Source organism: Pocillopora damicornis, chromosome 4 (assembly GCF_964200805.1).
Source record: "Pocillopora damicornis chromosome 4, jaPocDami1.2, whole genome shotgun sequence".
Taxonomy (NCBI): Eukaryota; Metazoa; Cnidaria; class Anthozoa; order Scleractinia; family Pocilloporidae; genus Pocillopora; species Pocillopora damicornis.
Genome location: NC_142673.1, coordinates 5,069,741 through 5,089,443, shown reverse-complemented (window position 1 = coordinate 5,089,443; position 19,703 = coordinate 5,069,741). Strand labels below are relative to the sequence as shown.

Below are 19,703 nucleotides of genomic sequence, written 5' to 3'. Positions count from 1 at the left end.
TTTTTATTTCCAGTGAATTCTTAATAAAGTTATCAAAATGCCCCTGCCTCGTTGTAATTTTACCTTTTATTAGGTCGCTCATCTTAACATGCACAAACTGAAAATAAGGAAATATTCGAGACTCGAAATAGTGCTTTACAACTTCTAACGCGTGGACTGTTGTTGATGTGGTTTTTTGCTTAAACGCCATTATGCTAATTTTCAATGGTTCTAGAGGGCAAACTTGCTTGAACGTAGGAAAGTACTATTTTAGGATTAGTGCATGCTGAAACAAAAAGTTTCTCAGGTTTTTTTTTTCCAAGTGAATTAGGATGCTCATCTAAACATGCACAAACTGAACATAAGGAAATATTCGAAGCTCGAAGCAGTGCTTTACGACATTTAATATGGAACAACCAAACTTTATTCAAGGAAGAACGAACAACCGTCTCCAAAACTACGGTTTATATCGCTTTTTTTGACATGCATATGCATAACTAAATTTTTATTGATTAATGAACAAATATAATTTCCGATCCGACAAAACAGAACAAACCTACAGTGGGAAAAAACTGCTCTGTCGTGCCTAACTTTCTGCCAACTGAGGAAACGAAGATTAGCTTTTCCCATGTAATTAGTTCCCTAGGGCGATTACATTCAATAGTTAACCGCAAGATAGCCAGGATATGAAACATTTTCGGATTTGCATAATGGTGTTTTCTGAAACTGGCAACAAAGGAATCCTTTGTAGGTGAATAATGAATGTGTGGATAGTGGTGTGAGCCAAAGCTGAGTGCTTGACTTCCTTGTTTCGATAAACGAGAGCGTTAGAAGTTACCGTACATCTAAAAGAATTCATCTGCTGCTGCATTGTGAACAGACAGTGAAAATGGCCTAACTAAAGGAAGTGTATCCATACAAAAAGTTTGAAAGAGAAGAGCGTAAAACGACCACAAAATGAGCAGCAAGTTCCTCTTTGCCTTCTATGTTATTTTACATGCAGAAAGTTTGTTAGGGAAAGCTGTCTATGACAAACCTCTACGACTAAAGCACCTCACCAAATGCACTTACGATTACGAAGTGACTGTTTACACCGCTCGAGGAGACAAGTCCACCCATAGCGATGGTTACCAAGTTCACGCTTTGGTAAGTGTAGATTCATTTTCATTGAAAGCGAGTGATCTTCCCAAAATATGTTCTCTGATCCCCCTTTCATGTACTACCAGTGTTACAAAATATTCAAATTATCTTCCCTCTCCATGTTGGTCATATGTCACATCTCCGCTCAGTATATTTGATGTGGATAGTTCAAATCCAATAGTTATGCTACCCTGTGTGAAGGAGCAAAGTATTTTTCATCCTCGTAGTTTTATTTAATACCAAAAAATATCCGAAAAGATCTTTTCCTTGCGCTTCCATAGTAACATTGCTAAGTTGTCCTATTATGGAGTAATGTTACCTCATTTCTAGACCACCAAAGCTCTGTGTGGACTTGGGTGTCGTAAAGTATGTATATGTTTACGCAAGTTAATGTCGAGTCAATCGTGTTAAAGTCTTATTTCACTCGGGAATGTAATTATATAGAAGGTGGTCTGTTAGAGAAATGTGTGAAAATTCCCCTTTTTGCGTTAAAGAACGATCGATAGGATTGACTTCCAATAATTTCCTTTGATTTTCCTAACCACCCATAAGAAACGAAGAATTCGAAAGGCTAGAGACAAGTAAAATGCTTTTGCATGCCGATCTGAAAATCTTAAGATGTGCATCCCAGGTTCTACCTTTTGCACGGAAAAGCGGCATTCCAACTCATTGTGTTTAACTTTCCACTATGATATATTTATGGTTCGTAGAGTGTCAGCGCCAAATTAAAAAAAAAGGTGAATTGACTTTTAGGTCGATGTATTCCAGCACGTACCTAAACACACTCTCAATGTCGATCGATCAACTGGACTATACCTCCTATTTAACTTGTCGAATTTTTGCAAACTTCGATCTTGATCCAGAGAGCAAGTGGCAGAATAATCTGGAGTTTAGGAATTGCATATCACACTTCATTCATGCTAAGAGATGCCGACCTTCTAAGAGATGCTGACAATTGTCTTAGAACTTTCCTCTTCGAAAGAGCAGAACAAGGGATAAAACTCTAACTTAGACTTACAGGAATCAAATATTTGTGGACAAAGTCTCTTTTTGAGGATCTGAAAGTGCCTTTTGAATATATGCAAATTATATTTGAAAAAAATTCTCGGAAAAGAACGCGAGAAGCATACTAGTTTAGTTTGCCGCGGATTTTGGTTACGCACTCTCGCGTGAATTCCAAAGAACTCACTTGAAGCAATTGAAAAGAAATCTATTTTAAGCAAATTTCTATCCTTCTCGCAACATGCACTACATTAATTGGCAAGAAAAATAAACACATGGTTCAATGACGCATTGCAGTTAGAAGCCTGCTTTGTATCTCATACTTTAGAAAAATGAATAATCTTAGAAAAATTTCATTGAGAAAAAGGGTTTTTACGTATGTATAGCGATGTAGATCTTTGAAAGTTATGGTGTATCCGGCTTTGATCACATATGCTTTTGAGTTGTATTTTGTGGTTGGGTCTTACAGCCTCCATTTTTTCTTACCTGATTATTTCCAATACTCATTTAAGACGAATGCTAATATATAGATTTAGCCAAGCCTAAAAGCGGAGCTCTTGTTGGTTAATTTTCTAGCCCCTCATTATAATAAAAGACTGTAATAAAACTCTTCAGCACTGGCTGTAGAAGAGTTTCTTCAAGGGGATTAAAGAGACCACTCCCGGGGGTGGTTAGGGAAGGGAAGAATTGAGAGGTCTGGAACCTGGGGACGACGTTCTCACAACTTGCGATAAAACGCATGCTAATCAGCGGTATTTTCAAGCAACTGAGAACCTTGTTGTCCCTAATGTTTTGAGCAAATTTTCGAAGATAGAGAATTATTTCTTCTTCTTCAGAGGAAGCGATGTCAGTATCAGTTGAAATTATATTCTGTTGAGCGTGACTGATAATTTTGGTTCGGGGAAATGAGCCAAAATTAAAAGAAGAGACGACGGTAAACTACTACGAGTTTAGACATACCAGCCGATTAAAGAGTATTCACGTGATAACAGTGAATTAGTAAATCATGACGCCAGAATCGTATGGGCCTCTCTCATATCTTCTCTTGAAGTTGCCAGGTATGACTGCTTGTCCCACCATTTTTCCCCTAACGTTTCAAACCCCTCTGTTTCGCGTAAAAATTAAAAAGAAAAGTCATTTTCAACTCGTGTTTGAACCTGTAATTTCTTAAAACTTTTCCACTTTTGGCTATTGCTTTATGACTGTCCTCTGGCTGGAAATACACGGCTTCTTTTTGAGATTCTTTCTGTTATTTGATTCGGTAACCTCTGCGGTAACTACTTATAATGTAGGTTTCTTTAAGCCAACTGCCCACGATCTTAGCAACTCTAGCTAATGAAGTACTAAATTTGTCTAACATATTTCTTACGTTGCAAAAGTTTGCTTTAAAAGAAGACAAGCTAGAGCTAAAATGTCATGATTAAAACTTGATGACGAAGAGAGACTTAGGATTTGATCATGAGACATTAGTGGAAAACTTGAGGTAATACCTGGATTTCATTTCTACATCACAGCAATCAATTTGAGTTGATGTTGTTATTGGTTGTATTAAATGGGTTGAAAAATTGTTGATGGTATTTTCTCATGTTTGCAAATAGTTGAATTTACTGGAAGGTAGTGTTATTGCATCATGTTAACATGAAACACAACAATAAATTTTACTGACATGTAAAAAGGTTTCATTTGACTATCTACTGGCAAGTCGTTGTATCATATTTCAACCCAACCATTTTCCACAATTTGTAAACACCATTACAAAATAATTAGTCAGGGAAACATACACCATGTTTGAAATTTCATGTCCATAGTAAGCAAACAGGATTGAGGAGGGTTTATGAGGAAATAAGCTCTCTTGTCTGTATTGTTTATTTGCTAATCGCTCCTGTTGCCAATGTTTTGATGAGGTTGGGCTGTCAAGGTAAAGGAACTGAGGATTTTAGTAGGCAGTGACTTTTTTCAAACCTGGAAACTATCATTGTGATAGCCATACCTGTGCCTATAGTAGCTCATTCTTATTGTGATAAACTAGTTTTAAGAAGGTTACAATCTTTTATTACAAATATTTGATGCATAGGCTGTGCACAAATAGTTAATTTAACTATACTTTTGTAGCCAATTCCAAACCCTACACATGATGAAATGTCAGTAAAATCAGTGGAAAATGTACCAAAAATTTGCAAGATTTGATGGAACTATTTTAATTCCATGAATATTAACTGATACTAGGATACCATATTAGAATATTTAAAAGAATGTAAATTTCTTTGAAAAATTAGAACCCAGCATAGGCCAAATAAACAATCTTGATTCTTAGTAAAAGAAATGAGTACCAATGAAAAAAGGTAAGCAACCTTTTTAATAGTTTTATATGTTGAAACACAAGCCTGCCATGACTTCAAAATTTTGATGTACACTTCAAAAGGAGAAGAAATAAATTTCAAGTTTCTATTTATTCAGTTTAGGTTTGTCCGGTCAAATTGAGTCAAACAAAGAAATTTTCACATCTAATTTATTAGGTTAGCCTACCTAGAACAATTAACTTGATATACAAATAAGACTAAGTATGTACTGATGATGTGCAAAAGAACTAACTGTGGTAAGAAGGCAGGCTTTCCTTTATTCATTTAAAAAAATACCAAGGTTATCATCTTTCCACAAGCTCAGTGGAGAGTGAGAGTGAGACAGACTGATAGTGACTATGTTATTTGAGTAAAATATCTAGAGAAGGATAAAAGGCAAGATATGTTCTGCACAACTTTCTTATTTTAATTTTATAACCTGTTAAGCTACATTTAAGTCATTTATATTCTTGCTTTATGCATTATGTGGATGCCAATTAATTTCACTTCCATGCAGGTCAAAATAAACATATGAATTAAAATAGCAGAGCCCACTTTAGTTTCAGTCCTAATTAAAGGGGGATCTTTGCTTTTCCAATTTCCAACCCTTTAAAACTCACATATCTTGAGACCAATTCCTTATATCAATGTTTAGTTTGGGTATGAGTATTGGTAAGAAACACCATGCATTAATGAAAGCTTGAGCAAGAGTATTTAATGCAACTCAAATGATAATATTACATGTTAAGATGTGGCAACTTACACAGCAAAATTATAAATCAATCAATAATAAATAAATAAATAAATCACACAATTCCAAACAAAGAAGTCAGATACTTGACTAACCTGCTTCAAGTTTTGAGGGCTCGAGGAACAAAGAAATAGATATGGCAAACAGTTACAATTAATAAAAAGTTAAAAGTTTAAAAGCTAAGAGATATACATTACAATCATTAAATCCTATGCATTTTAGCAAAAAAGGGTCAGTTACCACTATAACTTCTCCTAAACATTAATACTAACAGGAAATCATTAATTTTTGTCACTAGGTGGTACTGTACTTACAATAGTTCTACTGACACAAATGCATTTTTCTTAAGTTATCTCATAGCTTAAGATTGTGCAGGTCATGTGGATGGTTCCTGTTTGGGAACTAACATTTCAACTACCTCAGCAAACTGTAATCATCAGAATTACAGGCCAATGTGTATTTACCAAGTGCTCAAGTTTCAAAAGTAGTGACCTAATTGTTACAGTCAAGTTCACTCCCTTTTGAGGCCATCTTCCACTTGATCATCCTGTTAAATGTGAAAACATCAAATGTTACTCACATATTCAAATACTTGCTTGAATCAAAGTTATAATTTTTTTTAGTAACCTGCTTCCCTTAACCCTTTAATCCCTGATAGTGACTAGCATCTAACTTCCCTTTTCAATATCACCCCTGAATCAAACATTAAGGTTATGAGAATAAAGGAAATGATAATAAACTGAAGAACCTCTTGATTGTCAAAAAAATTCTCCCTGCCAGCAAGTAAAGAAATTTATTGAGAACAGTATGGAGAATATGCATACTGATGTTAGGTTGTAAAGGGTTAACAGTGCTCCAAAAATAGTAAATAGTATTTGAGAGAAAGAAAGAAAGTTCTTAAACCATTCTATGTTAAATGAAACTCTGTTGTAAATGTTAGTTGCAACAGCAATGAAAACATCATTCTGTGAAGCTACAATAACAATTACCTTCCCATGTATACAAACCATAATAAAGCATGATATGGATAAATTTAATCTCACCCAGTTTGAATTTAGAATCCAAAATCTAATAAACTTACTTGTGAATAGGAAAAAGCTCAATGTGTCTTTCCTGCTTCTGCCATTCTAAATATCACAAATCAATCATGCCCAGCTCAGGTAAAAATATAAGGTGAGATCCCACCTGGGATTATGGAACATCCTGCATGGGATCACACATGGGATCCTGGCAGTTGAAGTTGGGATCCTGCCTTAAATTCCTAGTAGCATCCCACCCAGGAAAGCACATCCGAGATGGGATTAACCATAGAATCCCACCAATCCCTCTTGGGATCCTGCCTCAAACTTAAGATAGTTTCCGACCTGGGAAATCATATCCCAGGTGGAATCACACCTGGGATCCTGCCAATCCCAGTTTAGACCCTGCATAAAATTTCAGATGGCTTCTCACTTTACGAAAATCCTTAGAGGGATCCTGTCTAACACTGGAGACCACAGATTTATGAAATGTACCAGATGGGATATCTTATCAATCCCTTTTGTAACCTAATCCTTCAAATTAAGAGGATAAAATTTTTCTAGGTGAGCTATAGACCCCATCAATCCACTGAGGGTCCAAAACTTTCCAACTACCTAAATAACACATTGACACCTCCAATGGGATCCCATTATCTTACCCAAGCTGTTGATCATAAATTATTCAAACAGTACATGAATACACAGACTATATGAGATAAAGATCTCATAATTTATTTGCAATGAACCAGCATGTGTTTGACGTTGTTTCATTAACAAATTTATTTACTGAACAGTTTTAAAGAATAACAGCACAGCTCAGCATATTCCTTTTTCTTCATTTATTTATGCAGTCCACAGTGTAATATGGCTCAACATTTAAAGGAATTGGCTGTTGTATATCAAAATGAAGAAAAATGAAGAAGAAGAAGAAAGAAAAAACCTCAATAATTCATGTTATCAAAAATTTGACAAAGAAGGTAGTGATTTAAATTCTGCTCCCTCTTTAGTCGAATTTTTCAAAGCAAAGCAAGGTCAGAATATTCCCAAACGTCTTTACATTGCTTTGAAATGGTATAGATTAGTAAGCTGAAACGAAAAATTAATCAGGGAAGTTTACGAAAAATCCAGCAAACAAGCTTAAAAAAGGCTTTTATTTAGACTTCATACTTCAACGAACTTCACAAATCTTACTTGTTTATCTTCTAAGTAAACGATGGCAGGTTAATTCCCGAAGCGCTTTCTGAGTTTCCCGATCCCTCTCCTACTGCTTTCACGCTTTACAAAACAGGAAAAAAATCAAAAGGAGGAAGATACAGCTGTTTTCAAAACGCCATTTGACGAGGGTAAATCTGCTTTTTGTCCGACACTTTACATATCAAAACAAAGGAAATTTGTTCCTCTTTTTGATTCTGGCGGTACATTTTTAATTTGCGCCTGCGTAAAAGAGATATCGCCCGAGACCCTTCGCTCGGTCGTGTTTTGGTCAAAAACGCCTTGTTAATTTCACGCAACCGCTCGGAGAAATGGTAAAAATGACGAGGGAAAAACTTTACCTTCAAGTTAGAAAATTAGCGAAATAGAAAGCCACAATATTATAATTTAATATTTCAGAGGTACATTGAGCGCTTTTTCCGTAGAGAATCCGCACGATGGTAAAACATTCGAAAATTACACTCGATTTGAGTGGGGTGTTGAAGTGGGCGTGGTCACTACATTCATGTTAAGACTATTTGTACCCCATGAGTTTGATATGTCCCAACTAGGATCCCGGGTAGAATGCATAAGTCCTGCCTAAACTCCCAGGTGGGATGCAGAAATCCCTCCTAAGATCCTGGGTGGGATGCAGGAATCCTGCATTAAATGATCCCAGGTGGGATCAAATTTTCAACCCAGGTGGGAAAGGTGGGATCCCATCACCTACTTAAGGATTGCCAGGATCCCACTTATATCCCACCTGACATTTTACCTGGATCTGAGAAGAATCAAGTCCACATCGGTGATTTGACACATTGTAAGCAAACCCTACAACTGAATAAATTTTATTTGATCAAAAGCATGAAGAGCAATAGAAGAAATTGGCTAGCACAATTCAAGTTTCCCTTCTTAAGTATCCTGTGATCGTTTCTTCTACCAAAGGGAAATGTTTATAGTTTCCCTCATTTCATTGTCTTCTGTTCATCTGTCTGCTTTCCTTGCGATCTTAACTATTTGTAGATAGAAATAAGAGAGATGAATTGAAAAATATCAATTAAGGGATCACTAATTGATGCGGTACCAAATTCTCCAAGCAAATATAATAATAATTCTTTGGCAGACAGTGAGGAGAATTACCCGTGAGATCTTGAGAGTTAAAGGGTTGAAACATAAAATTTTATTATTTGTAGGCAGGTTAAGGAGGAAATTAAAGGAATGGATATATGTTACATAAAAAGAAAACCCTTACAATAAAAATAAAGCAGAAGCATATTACCTACGTGTCTTTGCTTCTGAAGAAAGCTATAATAAGTATTTTACAGCAATTAGCTACATAATTATGTAAATGGGGTGCGATGTGCAGTCATAAAAGCAATTATTTTATTCTAAAATTCCTCCTTCAAGGGTGCCTTGTGTATCAAATATATCAAGTTCAGTACCTCCAGAGTCATAAGCCGGGCTATTGGGCTACAAAGTAATAAAATAATCAACGCGATATGGCAGGACAATTTATCGAGAGTCAATTAAATATAGTTTCCTACAATCTTATGGAAAGGTTAAAATGTTCTTCACTTGTGCTACATACACGGATTTATCGTTCTTAAGTGCCTCGCTAAGAGCGGTCCTCTTGACTTCCCGTCGGAAAAAAGTTTTGTTTTAATTTTTGCCCATGAAAAGGGTTTAGGACGCATGTTTCAAAAACAGTTTAGTTGCTCTCCAATTCTCTTTTTTTGCGTCTCCACAAGTCAAAAATGATTTTTGGCCAGACCACAAAAGTGGACAGCGATAGAAAGTGTAAATTTCAAAGATTTTGTCCAGCGCGCAGCGACTGCAAAAATGTAGCTCACGGAATTCTATCTTGCTACAAGTTACAAGATGTGTTCAGTTAGTTCATAGACAAAGTATGAAAACTTAAGCTGAAATATTTTTCATACCAGCGTGATCAGAGGAGACCCTTCTCTTCGACCTTAATTTGCATATTAAAAGTGCACTACTTTGTACGAAAGAATTCTCATAATGCAGGCGTTAATCGGGCTGAAAAAGCATATCAGTGCATAGTTCATACACCAATGAGGTCTCGGACTGCCTCAAACTCGCGGGTATATCTCTAGCTTCCATCCACCAACTTCTTAAAAACAACGAAGATCCATGTGTTTGCTCAATTGCGTACGTGTCAAAGATCATTTGCATGATTCTGAAAATTGACCAAGATCTCCTTTTGACCGTTCAAACTTCGTTCTTTTATCTTCCACGTTGAGGACTCTAGGTTTTCATAGCAACTGAATGGAGATTAGATGCCGAGTTGTCCTAAAACGTTGCGTAATCGTGTCAAAACGTGATCTGTCGCAACGCTTGCGCGCTTGCGTGACTTATTTAGTAGACAAAGGTGATCGGAAGACGCCTTCTCGATAATTTACGTTGAAATATCAGGTCATGAATTACGCACAGTGTAGAGAAGAGCAAAATTAAAGAACAAAATTTGGCACTCTGGTCATAACAGAGATATCGCGTTGCTTAAAAGGACACAAAAACAACTTAAAATAAGTGACTGTTTTTATTTACAAAACAACACGCACACACTCTGAAACAATTCTTGCAGTTTCTCCCGAGATTTAGTTTACGGAACCCGATGAAATAGCCCTCCTTTCTGCAAATTTGTTTCCATCGTTAATGATGTTACGCTCTAATGGACCACAGCGGTTTTGAGCGACAAACTCTACATTTCCTTGCGATCATCAAAATCAATTGGACAAACCCAGCTTGATGTATTGCGTGACGCCATTGTGCAAACTTTTCTCTTTGTCATGCGACCTGTTTCGCGGGTTTTACAAGTTGGAACCAAAATTAGTACATGTAACGAATTAGAATCGAAAGTTATTAAATTAGACTAAAGAATTTTACATTTTAATGAGAATTTTAACTTTTAAAAATGTTTACTTGAGTCATGGAAAGCAAAGATCGGAGTAGCTTTGGGTATTTCAGCCATCATTTGGAAAAAATAAAACAGTTATTGGTATGTTTTAAACATCAGAACACCTGAGAAGACACTGGAAATATTGTAAAAGTATTTTTTAGTACCCAGAGCAAAAAGAAGAATGTGAGCAGGGATAGGAGACTGAGTTTACAACGCCATTTGTCGTAAAAGCTGTCACCAGCTTGTTATTGAACTCATTAAAATTTACGCGGAAGGCATTAACTTTCTTTTGTCGCGAAACTCGTGGATTTTAAAACTTTGAAACGACGCACGATGAATCCTGAAACTGGAGTTTGAGTCCATTGGCAAACTATGCCAGCTGGTCTCATGAGCAGATCAAGCGCTGACGAAATTTGACAGTTTGGAAATTTAAAGCGGATGCAAAAATCGAGACAAAATTTCGTCATGACACAACTTGTCCTTTGATTTTGCCAAGAGAATTCTGGTTTTGTCTGCTAGTGCAGATTGCCCAGATAGACACTTACGAATCAATTTTTAGTTAAATAATAACCTTCACTCTCAAGAAATTGCAAATATATTACCCATGTGATCCGACTACAACTTTAATTCCGAAAACTTCGAAAACATCTCCAGTTAGTCTGGCTTTCTTTTACTGCCTCACATTTTCCCTTGTGATGTGGCTGTTAACAAGTGTTTTCAAGTGTTCGGATATTTAGAACATACCAATGTTCTGTGACCAGAACGAAACAAACTAAACTTTTAATCGAGGATTTCGCTGGATAGCTGGTAGTACTTAAAATGACTCGATACTTCGTCCTGTTGTCACAGCGGATTTAGAGCTCCCCGATTCAAATCTGCCAGCAGATATGGATCCCCTTTTCGCAGATTTGGACTCCCACCCCCCCTCCTTTGTATCATATTTGGTAACTAATTCTATTTGCAAGCTTTTTGTCGATGTTATTTTCAATCACAACACAACATTCCTCAATAAAGGTAAAAAAAAAAAAACCCAGCCATTTCGTTCCAATTCTACCGCATTTATTATAGCGAGTCGTACAGTATACGCAAGAATTAGATTTGACCAAACTACTGCATTCGAACTATTGAAATTGTTACAATAAATCTTTGATTCTTCTGATGCGAATCAACATTGATACGAAACGTCAGAACAATAGTGGAGACTATTGCGTCCAGTCACAAATGGCGTTGTAAACTCAGTCTCCTTTCCCCGCCTCACATTCTTCTTTTTGCTCTGGATACTAAAAAATACTTTTACTATATTTCCAGTGTCTTCTCAGGTGTTCTGATGTTTAGAACATATCAATAACTGTTTTATTTTTTCCAAATGAGGGCTGAAATACCCAACCCAAGCTGGGTTTGTCCAATTGATATTGATGGTCGCAGAGAAGTGTCGAGTTTGTCGCTCAAAACCGTTGTGGTCCATAAGAGCGTAACATCATTAACGATGGAAACAAATTTGCAGAAAGGAGGGCTAGTTCATCGGGTTCGTGAACTAAATCTCGGGAGAAACTGCAAGAATTGTTTCATAGTGTATGCGTGTTGTTTTGTAAATATAAACACTGTGACCTATTTTAAGTTGTTTTTGTGTCCTTTTAAGCGACGCGATATGTCTGTTATGCCAGAGTGTCAAATTTTGTTCTTTAATTTTGCTCTTCTCTACACTGTGCGTAGTTCATGACTTGATATTTCAACGTAAATTATCGAGAAGGCGCCTTCCTATCACCTTTGTCTACTTTGTAAGTCACGCAACCGCGCAATCTTTACGACAGATCACGTTTACGCAACGTTTTAGGACACTCGGCATCTAATCTCCATCCAGATGCTATGAACACCTACAGTCCTCAACGTAGAAGATAAACGAGCGAAGTTTGAACTGAAAAAAGGAGATCTTGGTCAATTTTCAGAATCATGCTTATCTTTGACACGAGCGCAATTGAGCAAACACATGGATTTGCGTTGTTTTTAAGAAGTTGGTAGATGGAAACTAGAGATATACCCACGGATTTGAGGCAATCTGTGACCTCATTGCTGCATAAACTATGCACGGATATGCTTTTTCAGCCCGACTAACGCCTGCATTATGAGAATTCTTTCGTACAAAGTAGTGCATTTTTGATATGCAAATTAAGGTCGAAGAGAAGGGTCTCCTCTGATCACGCTGGTATGAAAAATATTTCGACTGAAGTTTCCATATTTGTCTGTGAACTAATTATAACTTGTAGCAAGATAGAATTCCGTGAGCTACATTGTTACAGTCGCTGCACGCTGGACAAAATCTTTGAAATTTACACTCTCTATCGCTGTCCACTTTTGTGGTCTGGCCAAAAATCATTTTTGACTTGTGACGACGCAAAAAAAGAGAATTGGAGAACAACTAAACGATTTTTGAAACATGTGCCCTAAACCCTTTTCATGGGCAAAAATTAAAAGAAAAACTCTTTTCTGACGGGAAGTCGAGAGGACCGCTCTTAGCGAGAGCGGCACTTAATTACTGAATTCACCTTAGTGAATTCAATAGAAAATATCCGAGAACGTTACAGAAACGGACTCTCAAAAACGGCTCTAGAATTAAAAAACTGTAAAAAGCAATTATTTACGCTAACTATGTGCTCACCAGTGTGCTTGTGAGCTCAAATTGCTAAGACCCCATTTAATTACACGATCACAGCTCAGACGCTGCTTGCAAAATGTGATGACTATCGATTTCAGAGACTGATTCTTTAGTTTCCAGCGTTAGGAAAAAAATATCGTATCGCAACCTCGTTCATCATTACCCGAGCAGTAAGTACGCCTCGAGATGTTGAGAGAAGAGAGAGTGGCTCCATGTTTGGTGAGACAATTGAAATTATTTCCTGAAGTTCGTACGAATCGAGTATAGCGCTGAAAAGTACCATGACTAAGCAATGAAGTTCACTCATTCAGCGGTAGAACTAATTTCATTTTACCCGTGAGTTTGTTCGCACGTGCACCACACATTTGCGGTCCGTAATTTAATTCTCAGATGTTTGACGGGTTCTCACATGACAATATTGTCAAAATCAAATTACCGCGTCAGGATTAATGTAAACATGGACATCGCTGACTCAGTCTCATTTTATTTTAATTTTGGGAAAGGCTACCACTTCGTTCTTAGGCTAAAAAAACACTTCAAAGCGCGATTTTTTTAAATGAACAGAGTAAATCCTGCGATAGTTGACCAGAGAGAGAAAGAGGTAGAAACTTGCGCTCGCCGTTCGCTATCATTTGAAAGCTTTCTGGGCTAAACAAAATCCGTAAGATGACTTCTTTTCCATTAACACCACGACTGCATAAAACATTCCAAACGACAGGAAAAGAAATACCTTGAAGAATACGAACACTTTGAAATGTTATTCGAGCGATGAATCGGCGCGAGGGTTTTTAGGCGATGACGGCCAAAGTCATCGGCCAAAAAAGATTTGAATTTTTCTGGGCCTTAACGCTAAAGAAAACCCAGATAGGACACGACCTACCTCCTCGTCTTTCTCAGATCCTTTGTAGTTCGCTTCTCTTTGTTGATGACCTCTTCTCAGTCTGTTTTCAGGACTGTCTTTTTATTTCCTTCTCATGTTCCTACTCGCTACATATTTGCCTTTTTACCCATGTCTTTTCCTATTCTTTTTCACGTTCCTTTCACCGCATTCTGCCTATTTTGGTGTCCTCTCTAACTTTCTTGCCCGTTTTTCTCGACTCGCTTGTATATATATATATATATATATATATATGTATATATATATATATATATGTATGTATGTATGTATATATGTATATATATATGTATATATATATATATATATATGTATGTATGTATATATATATATATTATATATATGTATGTATGGGATCAATATCAGTATCTGGACCGAAGGCGCTATGTAACAGAGCCATTTAAATTTACGACAAAACAGCCTATATAAAACAGTACTAGTAAACAACCCTTATGTAATTAAGGTCAAATGAATAGCCTTATGTAATAAATGTTTTTAAAATGTACGACCTTAAAGTTTGTAAAAAGCACCCGTTAAATGTTCGTAAAATGCGACTGTTAAATGTTCGTAAAATGCGACTAAATGTTCGTAAAATGCGACTGTTAAATGTTAGTAAAATGCGACAGTTAAATGTTCGTAAAAATACGTTAAATGTTCGTAAAATGCGACTAAAATGTTCGTAAAATGCGACCGTTAAATATTTGTAAAATGCGACTTTTAAATGTTCGTAAAAATACGTAAAATATTCCTAAAATGCGACTTAAATGTTCGTAAAATGCGACTGTTAAATGTTCGTAAAAATACGTAAAATATTCCTAAAATGCGACTGTTAAATGTTCGTAAAAATACGTAAAATATTCCTAAAATGTGACTGTTAAATGTTCGTAAAATGTGACTGTTAAATGTTCGTAAAATGCGACTCTTAAATGTTCGTAAAAATACGTTAAATGTTCGTAAAATGCGACTCTTAAATGTTCGTAAAAATACGCTAAATGTTCGTAAAAATACGCTAAATGTTCGTAAAAATACGTTAAATGTTCGTAAAATGCGACCTTTAAATGTTCGTAAAATGCAGCTGTGAAATGTTCGTAAATATACGCCCTTTAAATGTTTATAAAATGCGACGGTTAAAAGTTCGTAAAATGCGACTAAATGTTCGTAAAATGCGATCGTTAAATGTTCGTAAAATGCGACAGTTAAATGTTCGTAAAATACAACAGTTAAATGTTCGTAAAAATACGTTAAATGTTCGTAAAATGCGACTAAAATGTTCGTAACATGCGACCGTTAAATATTTGTAAAATGCGACTAAATTTCGTAAAATACGCCCGTTAAATGTTCGTAAACTGCGACTTTTAAATGTGCTTAAATTGCGACTGCTACGTGTTCGTAAAATTCGCCCGTTAAGTGTTCGTAAAATTTTCAAATTGAGTGTTCGTAAAACGAGCCTGTTCAGTGTTTGTGAAATTCGATTGTGAAGTTTTCGTATAGATTTTTTTAGAGTGCGACTACTAAGTGCTTGCAAAGTGCGGCAGTTTCGTTTTTGTAAAATGCACAACCGTAGATTGTTAGTAAAATGCACGCCTTAAGAAGCATCTGGTAGAATGCACGACAACAAAAAGGCCTTCAGATTCAAGAGTTTGAATTACTCTTAAAATGCCGAATGTAAAGGGTTTTGGATGTAAGTTGCTGAGAGAAAACAACTGAGGGATTGTCGTTGGATTTAGAATTGCAAACTTTCTTGGGTGGCAATTAAAATATGTCAGTTAAGTGTTTTTAAAATTCACGGCATTCAGTTACTTGTAACCCTAGTATCTAAGACCTCAGGAAGAGATTTAAGGCGGTCTAAAACATGATAATTTGAGGTCAATGAATTGATTTAGGAATCTTACACTTAGAGTGCCAGGAAATAATAAACAATGGGAAATAATTTGAAGATTGCCTATATTGTTAGGGGGTAGGGTATCAACTGGGTTTGGCCATCATCACTGAATTTCTGAGACACGAAACACTTTTTTCGGCTCGTCTTATCACGCACCCAACACCTGTTTACTTAAAGTGGATGTAATTTAATTATTAGGTCATAGAGAAAGAGATAACAAATTTCATTTTCTTTACGTTTTTAATAACTACAACAAAGAATAAATTTGAAAAAACTACTTTTCTTGGACTGTTTTCTTTTCTTGGACTGTTCTTATTCTGTTCTGAAAGTCACCTGCGAACAAAAGCAGAGTACGAGATTTCAATTCTGAATCAAATCCCCAAACTTACGGTAATAATCGTTCAGGACAAACCCCATGAAGTCGGCACCGTTCGTGCCTTGGTTTCAAGTACCCCATTGTGTTCTCATCCCTAATCGCTTCTGTACCTCGTTAAAATGGTGCTGGCCACCACGTGTTTCTTTTTGTAAATCACTTGTTTAAAGCGAATGCTATGGAAGTACTACTTAAAACCTAACGACTTAGTACTATCGGAAAATCAAAGGGGTTAAACCACCATGCTGAAAAACCAGAAAAAACAAACAAACAAAAAATGAACATGATCGATCTAAAAACAAAAATATCAATATCAGGATTGATTTTTTGTATCATGCGAACACTTCTTACCGTTCCACTATCATTGAGATCGAGATTTATACAATGCAAGCACATCTTAAGTACTTAAATGTTCGTAAAAATACGTTAAATGCTCGTAAAATGCGACTAAATGTTCGTAAAATGCGACCGTTAAATGTTCGTAAAATGCGACTCTTAAATGTTCGTAAAATGCGACTCTTAAATGTTTGTAAAATGCGACTAAATGTTCGTAAAATGCGACTCTTAAATGTTCGTAAATGCGACTCTTAAATGTTCGTAAAATGCGACTCTTAAATGTTCATAAAATGCGACCGTTAAATGTTCGTAAAATGCGACTCTTAAATGTTCGTAAAATGTTTGTAAAATGCGACTAAATGATCGTAAAATACGACCGTTAAATGTTCGTAAAATGCGACTCTTAAATGTTCGTAAAAATACGTAAAATATTCCTAAAATGCGACTCTTAAATGTTCGTAAAATGCGACTGTTAAATGTTCGTAAAAATACGTAAAATATTCCTAAAATGCGACTGTTAAATGTTCGTAAAATGTGAAACTTGAAAATTAGGTTAAAGCGCCTAAGAACCGAGTCATGGAATGTCTTGAAAACCGTGTGATAAAATCTCTAACAACCAAGGTTTCTAATGTTTCGGTGAACCGGGATATCCAATTGCTTACAAACAAAGCTTTGAACTACGAAAAACCGAAAAAAGAAAAAAATCCGAACTAAAAGAGATCATAAAAAGCTGACCCGTGGCTCATAAAACCTTTTAGTAGAAACTTGGTTATGTTGTGTCTTGGAAACTAGTTAATCGCAATACCCTAAAAAAATCCTAGGTCACTGGATGCCTCAAAACGCATAGCGGCACAGTTGTTCAACGTTCCAAAAAGTAATGAATTAAAGTAAATATTGTTTTCTTTCTTCAACAGCTTCGCTGTCGTTACTGCTGAACAGAAAATCGAGGCTTATATGGAGATTGCTCCCTGGAGGATTCATCTTAAAGAGGGCAAACACTTTGTTGTTTCCTTGACCGGAGGAAAATCGGTGGAGGCAATCACCATAAAAATGGAAATAGTGAAGCCACATGTCGGTAATAGGCGTTAATTAAGGCAGTTGCGGGAACCGGCATTATTCTACTTTTTGCTGTTCGCTTGATTATACTTGTAAATAAAAAAAAACAATGATGTTGCTGTTTATTCACGAGGCCAAATCTTTTGTACATTTATGTTTTGTTCTAGTAATTCATCAATAAATTTTGATGAACATGTTACATTTGCCTTTGAGTGATTAATCAGTTTGATTTATTTTAGCCTGTTTCAGGCTCTAACTCACTGGGCGGGCGAGCGATGAACTACTGTTGCGGGTGCATGAACCCGCCATTTCGTTCTTTTGCTCATTTCCATTAACCGAGAGCCTTGCAGAGGTTAGAGTTATTTAGCTCCCTCTCGCTTTGACTAAAGAGCTTTTTGTGTTTTATCGCCACCCATGAACTGTTGCAATCTTAATTCCAACGACAATCTTTCAGCTGTTCTGTCCCTGCAACTTACATCCAGAACCCTTTACATTTGGCATTTTAAGAGTAATTCAAACTCGTGCATCTGAAGGACTTTTTGTAGTCGTGCATTCAACCAGACGCTTCTCAAATCATGCATGTTACGAACAGTCTACGGTCGTGCACTTTAGAGCACTAAACTGTCGCATTTTACGAACGCTTAATGGTCCCATTTTTGAGAACACTTCACGGTCGCATTTTACAAAAACATAACAGGTGCACTTTTGGCAAATTTTAAGAAAACTTTACAGTCACATTTTACGAATTCTAATCAATCGCATTTCATAAACACTTAACGGGCGCATTTTACGAACACTCAACTAGCAAATTTTACGAACACTTAATGGGCACATTTTACGAACACGTTATAGTCGCAAATTAACAACATACGAAATTTTAACGGCGCTTTTTATGAACAATCAACAGTTGCATTTTAATCGCTTTTTACGAACATTTAAAAATCACTTTTTACGAACAATTAAAGATCGCTTTTCACGAAAATTTAACAGACGCATTTAACCGATAAGACCCAGTTAACAGTCACATTTTACGAACATTTCACAGCTGCATTTTACGAACATTTAACGGTCGTATTTTTACGAACATTTAACACCAACATTTTACGAACGTTTACTCGCATTTTACGAACATTTAACGTATTTTTACGAACATTTAAGAGTCGCATTTTACGAACATTTAACGGTCGTATTTTACGAACATTTAGTCGCATTTTACAAACATTTAACGTATTTTTACGAACATTTAAGAGTCGCATTTTACGAACATTTAACGGTCGCATTTTATGAACATTTAAGAGTCGCATTTTACGAACATTTAAGAGTCGCATTTACGAACATTTAAGAGTCGCATTTACGAACATTTAAGAGTCGCATTTACGAACATTTCACAGCTGCATTTTACGAACATTTAGCGGTCGTATTTTTACGAACATTTAAGAGTCGCATTTTACGAACTTTTAACCGTCGCATTTAACAAATATTTAACAGGCGTATTTTTACGAACATTTAACACCAACATTTTACGAACATTTAGTCGCATTTTACGAACTTTTAACCGTCGCATTTAACAAATATTTAACAGGCGTATTTTTACGAACATTTAACACCAACATTTTACGAACATTTAGTCGCATTTTACGAACATTTAACGTATTTTTACGAACATTTAAGAGTCGCATTTTACGAACATTTAAAGGTCGTATTTTACGATCATTTAGTCGCATTTTACAAACATTTTACGAACATTTAAGAGTCGCATTTTACGAACATTTAACGGTCGCATTTTATGAACATTTAAGAGTCGCATTTTACGAACATTTAAGAGTCGCATTTACGAACATTTAGTCGCATTTTACGAACATTTAAGAGTCGCATTTTACGAACATTTAAGAGTCGCATTTTACGAACATTTAACGGTCGCATTTTATGAACATTTAAGAGTCGCATTTTACGAACATTTAAGAGTCGCATTTTACGAACATTTAGTCGCATTTTACGAACATTTAAGAGTCGCATTTTACGAACATTTAAGAGTCGCATTTTACGAACATTTAACGGTCGCATTTCACGAACATTTAGTCGCATTTTACGAGCATTTAACGTATTTTTACGAACATTTAACAGTCGCATTTTACGAGCATTTAACAGTCGCATTTTACGAACATTTAAC

The 19,703-nt window shown here is 36.0% G+C and overlaps 1 long non-coding RNA gene across 1 annotated transcript; it reads left to right on the top strand.

The window, feature by feature from the left end:
- The first annotated feature begins 741 nt into the window (after window positions 1–741).
- Window positions 742–17,697, top strand: LOC149046570 (uncharacterized). The gene is made up of 2 exons (XR_016186056.1): window positions 742–1,125; window positions 17,392–17,697. It is a non-coding gene; the product is annotated as an uncharacterized LOC149046570 (long non-coding RNA).
- Window positions 17,698–19,703: the final 2,006 nt, after the last annotated feature.